Here is a 6000-nt window from a genome sequence, read left to right as displayed (position 1 = left end):
ATGAATGTCAATATCACTCGAAAGTGGATATTTTCACTTAATATATGCATATATTACGTAGTTCGTACTAATGGGACAAATGCACACTCAAATGTCTTTATATAAGAAATACACATAATATACATACCTAAAGGATCCAGCTTCCGATTTTCCAACTTGTTTCCTTTTTGGTGCCTATTGATTCCCCAAAGCTTCCTCCTCTTTGTCTCGCACTCTCTTACTTGATCGAAGGTCGAGGACCTTGTGCTTTGGTGTCACTTGGGTCGCCTGTGACACTGCTGGGGCTGGGAAGTTCGGCTGTAAAGCACCCTGATGGCTCTCGCAATGTTCTTAATGGCTTGGTGCCCGTTGTGCTTGTCTTTGATGAATTGAGACAGCTCAACTATTTTAGTCCCAAGCTGCATAAAGGGTAGTTATGCTGGGTCAGAGCTCAGTTCTCGGTGAGTCTTGGCCAGATTACTCCCTTTGAAGACTGTCTTTTTGTCTGTCTCCCTGTCTATCTGCCTGTCTGTCTGTCAGTCACACGCATTTTCCTCGGACGTGGTTGTAATGATTCACAGCAAATTTGCCGGAAAGGTGGGAACTGCGGACACTCACGCATCCAGTGAGTTACATAATTCTATATCGAATTTAAGAGTATCCTCATACATGCCAAAGGAGGGTGGAATTTTTTATACGTCAAATATAGTCACGTGGGGTATCAAATGAAAGGTCTCGGTTAGTACTTCCTGAAGGCGGTCTTAGTTTTGACATTTGTCGGATAGGTGGGGAGTACGAGGATTTGATAGAAATCATTTCTTTAAGGGACCCATTCTGAGAAACTACCAAACCGAAATATTTGATCACGAGGGTGCCACTATATGGTACCCTGGATTCGAAATACCCTTCATACCGATATCTGTTCAAATAAAGTTACAGCATATTACTATAATTTTTAGTAATTGCCTGCAAAACCCCCTTAAGTTCATTCTAGCACCACAAAATTGCAATTGCATTACAAAAATGAAACAATATAGAATGTAACATAAAGCATAATCCTGCTAAGTTTGGTGAAAATCACACTGTTACTAACAAAGTTATAATAGATCAAAGTTGTCGTTTGTTTGCAAATTCAAGACCTTGAATGTCAGTATCACCTAAATGTGGATATTTCACATAATATATGCATATATTACGCGCTACGTACTAATGAGGCAAATGAGGGTGGGGGAGAAGCTACAGCTTCTGAGGACTTAGGCCGTGTTGGCCCATTGCACTTACCACCCCTGTCTAACGGAATATTCCGGATTCGTTAACGTATCGCAGGATTTCCGTTAGTGGATGTGATGCTACCCGTCGCAACAGGGAACATGTGCACCAAATATCGGATGCCTGATGCGTCCATAAGCGGGGATAGGAAATGCTCCGTGGATTCCGCTTCCTCATTACAGGAGGGACACGTATCATCTTCGGTAATTCCTATTCTGAACATATGCCCAGCTAGTGAATTATGGCCTGTCAGAATGCCCACAATACACCTGCAAGTCCTTCTGCTTTTCGACAGAATAAACTTTGCGGTACGCATGTTCGGTTCTGACAGGAAAAGTTTGGTGTGTCGAGCAGGCTCTACCACCTGTCATTGTGGGAAACTTGTTCCCAGTTTTTGAAAACAGACTTACCCAATGCTACTGATACTCCAATTGCTGATTTCGGTTCCCGCATAGGGAGATTGACCCCTCGTTCGCTAAACCATGCAAGATTTCATTTCCCTCTACGCCACAGTGACCAGTTACCCAGAGTAGTTCCACCGTATTGAATCTAGAGATAGAGTTCAAACGGTTTCTGCATTCCTGAACGATATTCAAGGTGATCAAAGGACTACTCAACGCCCTCAATGCAGCTTGACTATAACTGCAGATTACGATGCGCCTGCCCTTCAATCGCTCGCCAATCACCCAGTTTGCCACCCTTAGGATTGCATAAACTTCGACTTGAAAAACCGTTGCATATTGTCCCAAAGGAAAGCCCACTTCTCGTTTTTCTGACGAGAGATAGACCCCGGCACCAGAACCCTGTTCTTGAGCCTTCGGTGTAGAAGACTTCCGTATATCCCGCCACGCATTCCTCTGCGACTTCCCAGTTCCCACCACGCTTCAGGGTAACTTCATATCTTCTACTAAACAGATGTATGGGGACACGAGAATTGGAAGGCAGTGTAAGAACTGGATTCAGTCCTCCCAGTAACTCTTCCAATGCTCTGTGCCCGTCACATCAGTTGTTTCCCCATAGATCTAATCGTCTATGAGCTGCTCTCATTGCAGTGCTTTCAATAAATATATCCAGGGGCTGCAAATTCAGTAGTGTTTTCAGAGCTGCGTCGGATTTCGTGCTCATGGCACTAGTGATACCCAGACACACAGTTCTTTGCAGTGCGGCTAGTTTACGGTGAAAATCTTTTTGTCTCACCTTAACCCACCACACTACGGATGCGTATACGAACATCGGCCTAATGATGGAAACGTATATACACATATCCACATGAGGCCTGAGTCCCCATATCATCATCTTTACGTCTACATGTTTGCCCCAAAGAAGTCTTTTATCTAGAGTGACTCCCAGATATTTCACTTCCTCGGAGAGTTGAAGGGTAGTACCCCTCATCTCAGGGAGGCAAAGTCCATTCAGTTTTCTCCTTTTCGTGAATAATACCGTTGTGGTTTTATTTGGATTAACTGAAAGACTATGTCTGAGGCACCAGGTGTCTATCAAATCAACGATACATTGTATATTCCTACACACCGTTCCAAGATCCCAATCAACAGCAAAATCCCGATCAGCAGCCAGCTTAATTGCACCAAATTGACTATGATTACCAGATTTTTGCACTCATCCTCCACAATTCTCTACTTTGGAAGACCATGCGCGCACTAGCCACGGTGACGAACTAGCCATTAAAGAGGTCGGGAGATTTGAAGACCGAATGATGAAAGATACAGCTGATTGAACGATTCATTTTTTCACCGCATATACAACACAGACCGGTGCGATGCCGAAAAGCAACTACTTGACACATGACACATGCTACCCGATAAATTGGGCACACGGAATGGCGAGAGAGAGAGGGAAAACAACAGGGCCTGACGACATCGCATTTGAATTTGAAGCAGCGAAGAGCTGGGATCTAACACTGGCTCAACGAGTTCTTCAGGATGGTAGTGCACCACTTGACTGGGAAGAAAGTAACACAGTTCCAACATGGGAAAAGGAAGGTAGCCCAGCAGAATGTTCGAAGTTCCAGCCGATCCCGTTGCTTTCCTATATCATGATGTATTTACATTCTCCACAACCGCACTCGCGATAACGGTGACAAACCGTAAATAAAGCCAAGCATCTTTACTCCGCATTTTTCGATATGGAGAAGACGCGCCATACGCACTCATTCAGTATGCTCTACAACAACACCTAGCGCCAGAAAAGCTTGTGCACTAGGTTAAATGGCGCTATCACGATCTGAAAAGTAAAGTTCGAAGTGCGGCGTGTTTAGTAAAACCACTTCGCGTCTCTGGTGTTCATCAAGGAAGCGTCCTCTCACCACTTCTCTTTTTGTTATAGACACTGTCACACGGGACATCCAACGTCCATCGCTCAAACCACTTGGGCCTATGCAGATGATGTTTCCAGTGTCGCCTCATGCAACACAGTCCTGCACTGAATTTGAATAAAATTGTTGATAACCGATCCCCACGAAACAACCGGTATCACCGCCAGTCGTGGTGATCTGCCCAGAACTGAGCAATTTAAATTTCTCGGATCAATGTTATCAGCCAATGGTGAACTTCGTTTGGAAATCGCTTCACGCATTAGCACAGCTTGGATGAAATGACTTTCCACAACTGGCATTCTTTGTGGTCAACGTATCAATGAACATCTCAAATATCATCTGGTCTGTCGCCTTCTCCAATTCTGAGTACTGGCCGGCTATAGAATGTAATGATCGGCGCTTGTGGTAAAGGAGACGAAAATGTGGCGTTAAAATATCCGCGATCAATATCGCATGGATGCATGGATGGTGGAAAAACTGGTTGAGAAAACACATTCAATGGACATTCATGGACATGTAATTCGCGCTGACGAGAACTCACTTATCAAGATTGGTCTGGACAAGTCAATGGCAAACGACCAAAAGGCCAGCCAAAATGACGATGGCTTGATACGCTGAGTCGCCATCAGGCTTATGACCGAGCAAAATGAGGACGCCGATCTCTTCTGAATGTCATAAAGGAAAAGAAGAAGATCAAATCACTTGCTGAGCTTGCTGGAGATGCGCCAGACAGGACGTATCCAACTTCTGTACTCGTAGAAGTTTCATTTGATTATCAAGCGATTCGAAAGTTTAGTTTTTTGTTTGCCTCATCTGCTTTTTCTTGATTTCGATGAATCTTTTGACAGCTTCAGCGTAGATTACTCGTACATCTGCAGTACTTTACGAACAGATCCGAAGGAGGTTCATAACAGCTATTATTAATATAACTGTCGCTGCTATCTGCTGCATTGATTATTGATGTCATCCCGCACAACTAACTATCCACGGAACGCCAACTAATAGGTGGTCTCAGAACTACGAAAAGTAGGAAAATTGAGAAAGAGTGTAAGATTCTCGTAATATGCTGGGGGAACTAAGACCCTGTAATTACGTTAGGTGGCTTTTAATGGATGCCGATCCCATTTCTTGTCTTCCTTCTCTGGAGCCCCCGTCATTTATATATTTAACCTGAAACGATTTCTGCTGTTTTGTGCTCGCTGGATACATTACAATAAAGTGATTCATGGTGAATAAAACAAAAATTTGTTGAAGTGTTGCTCACTACACCCCAACACCCTTTTCTTACTTGTTTAGAGACAACTTCTCTTATATCTAACCTTCAAAATCTGGGTGTAATTTTCTACGATGAATCCCGCGTAGATATATTCTCCCCGATCGCGGCACACGAGTTACAAATTTCCCAGGTCTACGATCGCGCTCAAGCCGTTATCTTTTTTCTATGTCCTACCTTTTACTTAATTTTCCGTTCATATGATTAATTTTTTCACAGATTTCGCCAACATTCCTATCATGATGTAAACCCAACTTTTTATACATAACATGAGGGGACGAAAGTATCGAAAGAAACCTCCTGGTTGCCAACCATAGAAGCAATGAGTGTAAAACAAAACCTTATTAAAATCGGATTGCTATCTGTCTGTTTGTCGCACATCGTCTTCACGGACAAGTTCTATCCTAAACCACTAAACTAATCTAAGGAGCTAGTAAGAAAATAGTGAAATATTATTTAAAAGAATAACTTCTTGTTCTTGACATCCAGAACACACCCCAGAGCAAAAACACTGACGACATAGTGCAGATGCGATTGTACGCAAATAACTGATCATGAAGGTCCGCCACAATTTGTGGCAATTATTCTCGCGGTCGTAGGACATTTTTTTAACAACGGATCGAATTTTTGTTCGAATCGAAAAAGCGATTTGATAAAAAAAATCATCATAAAACTGGACGAATATCTTTGCATGGAAGACTACTACTACTGAAGTCTACAAATCAATGGCACTTCAAAGTGTAGGCGAAAATCATTTTTTCGTTCAATTTATAAAAAATAAGTAATCTGAAGGTTGCTGCCGATAATAAAACTTTGCTGTTTTGAATACCCTTCAAAGCAGGAATTGGAGCCGTCATAACTTAAGGTCTAAAGATTTTGGGATGGATTGGACTCGGACGTAGCGTTTAAATCAGAATGAAACCGATGATTATATGTATTTATCAAATTCAGGAAGAACAAGACGATATTTCCAGTTTTAAATAAAATATAAAATGCTTAACCGACTTGACTTTGTGGAGTGTGGTTGGAAAAATTTTCGAAAGAGAACATCTGTTAACTCTTTGTCTGTCTGTCTGTCAAACCTATTTTCTTATACTTATTCAGACGAAATTCGGTACAAAGGTTGAAACTGTGAGCAGTAAATTAT

Source organism: Hermetia illucens, chromosome 4 (genome assembly GCF_905115235.1).
Source record: "Hermetia illucens chromosome 4, iHerIll2.2.curated.20191125, whole genome shotgun sequence".
In the NCBI taxonomy this organism is placed as follows: Eukaryota; Metazoa; Arthropoda; class Insecta; order Diptera; family Stratiomyidae; genus Hermetia; species Hermetia illucens.
Note: the sequence above shows the minus strand (reverse complement) of the source record.